We start from the raw sequence: 2,698 nt of genomic DNA, 5'->3' as shown, positions 1-2,698 counted from the left end.
GAGATATTCAGGTGTTCCGGTATATAATATTCACCCTGTATATACACATGATTCATTCTCTTCTTCTTTTCGCGAGATGCCTTACTTAGAAAAAAACATGTATGGAAACTTGGGATTACTCGTACCAATCCAAGTATCAGCGGGAACTTATAATAATTGTACTAATGTTTTTCTGAACGTCATATATAATAAAAATATAACAAAATTCTTAATATGATAAAATTTAATTAGGACAATGTATAGGTAACTAAGAAACTAAGAAACTTACAACTTTCCCAGATAGCACATGGAATTTAAAAAAAATTCAGTTATATGTTACGAATTCTCAATTGATTTTTAGGTGCAAAAAGAATTTTTTTCACTGACTTGTGAAGAATAAAATGTGAATATCTCACATGAGACAAGTTTTATGTTACAATTATGAATACATACTTTATAGACGAAGATTTGGTGAAAATTTATGGAATTAGAGCGATTAAAAAGTACATTTTCATCACTTTGAAATGTTTGTATTTTAAATATTGTCCAATTTTGTATTTTAAATATTTTTTAATATGGATAATTTACATTTTCTGAGACAATAAGCAAGATTCGTACAATCTTTAAACTGTCTTTGGATTTTTTTGCACTTGATGGATTACAGGAAAAAATATACAATTAGGCACACACATATACATATGCACACACACTCGCTTGGCATGATCTTGTTTACGTGAAAGTAATACGCAGCGGCTTTGCTGCGATAGAATGAACGAATTCCGTTTCATTCTGAAACGTTATTTGTATACTTTTAACATTAAAACCCGACTTTTATAACAAAATAAATAAGTATATTACATGAGGGAATCAGAATTATAAATTTTTTTCAAATAAATATAAAGTATTGTTTGATTCCTATTCAGTGATCAATTGACATTAAAAAAATACATTTAGCTCTGAATATAGAATATGGAATATGTCCAAAAAATGGGAAAAAGTACAGGTTAAGCGCTTAACAAATATTTTAATAAAAATTGATTCTTTCCATATTTGTACATTATTTTGTTACTCGTTACATATTCAATATTGAAGGTAAAAAGCGTTTTACACAGTTTATTGATCATTGAATAAGAATCTAACAATATTTTATATTTCTTATAAAAGAAATTAACAATTCTCATTCCCTCATGTGATGCATTTTTCATTTTTTAAAAAAAGTAGGCTTTTTGTGTTAAAGGTATGCTAATAACATGTTACGATTAAACGACATTCGTTTATTCTATCGCAGCAAAGCCGCTGCGTGCTGCTTTCACGCGTGAGCAGAATCATGCCAAGCGAGTGTGTGTGCATGTGTATACGCATGTGCTGAAATGTATATTTTTAATTACATATAATAAAGTAGCACGTATGAAAAACGTTATTTTATCAACAGTATTTCTGTAACATGTAACGCATAAAGTAATATACAGCATTGTTTACAAAATAGTTCGACGTCACACACACATATCGAATACGATATCAGTTACCCAATTTTTCCACACTGCAATGTCCAGACTATTCTCTCTTCACAGGTACTTACACTTGACATCTTATTGCAGTACACACGGCGTGCAATCATACCAAACTATTAGATAATATCTAATTAACACTCTAATAGAAAGATATAAATGTACCCGTGTGCACATTATTTATATATATATGACATTAATACAGTCCTTAACATGTGCACACTGATCATGGATGCTTGTTGTTTAGTACAATACTAATAAAATATATTTATTTTATTAACACTATATTCTTCATAGTGTAAATATTTACTGCGCACAGCGCAGAACGCAGGTAGATAAGTCGAGCACATATTTCATTTGTACATTATAAAGTGCGTTAACAATAGAATGCATTGCTTTTATACTCGCTGCGCAAAGCGCAGAATGCATTGGTTATTTATTCGCTGCGCAAAGCGCAGAATGCATTGGTTATTTATTCGCTGCGCACAACGCAGAATGCATTGCTTTTTTATTCGCTGCGGACAACGCAGAATGCATTGCTTTTATACTCGCTGCGCAAAGCGCAGAATGCATTGGTTATTTATTCGCTGCGTACAACGCAGAATGCATTGCTTTTTTATTCGCTGCGGACAACGCAGAATGCATTGCTTTTATATTCGCTGCGCAAAGCGCAGAATGCATTGCTTTTATACTCGCTGCGCAAAGCGCAGAATGCATTGGTTTTTTATTCGCTGCGCAAAGCGCAGAATGCATTGGTATTTTATTTGCTGCGCACAACGCAGAATGCATTGCTTTTTTATTTGCTGCGTACAACGCAGAATGCATTGCTTTTATGCTTGCTGCGCAAAGCGTCGAATGTATTGCTTTTATACTCCTTCAGCAAAGCGCAGAATGTAATTTTACTTTACTTACTTGAAATAACACTAAATTATATTTATAGCTTTGTATGTAACGTAGTATTTCATTATTATAAACGTTTCTCATTTATTTTTTCTATATGTTCTTATTGGTCTGTCTTTTCTTTTTCTTTCATCTTTCGCCTCTTTGCTTGAATGATATATTCCGGATCACGAATTGGCATGTTTCTCTCTACTCTTGGATCTAGTATTTCCGGTAGTACGCAATCTTCATAAAATTTCACAAGCTTTTCAACCATTTTTTCTGCCCAGAAAACATCATCACGCAAAATCTTTTCTATTTTTAATCCTAAT

This window comes from Odontomachus brunneus, unplaced genomic scaffold, assembly GCF_010583005.1.
Source record: "Odontomachus brunneus isolate Ranch 3 - 2012 unplaced genomic scaffold, Obru_v1 Obru_scaffold_320, whole genome shotgun sequence".
Classification (NCBI taxonomy): domain Eukaryota; kingdom Metazoa; phylum Arthropoda; class Insecta; order Hymenoptera; family Formicidae; genus Odontomachus; species Odontomachus brunneus.
Note: the sequence above shows the minus strand (reverse complement) of the source record.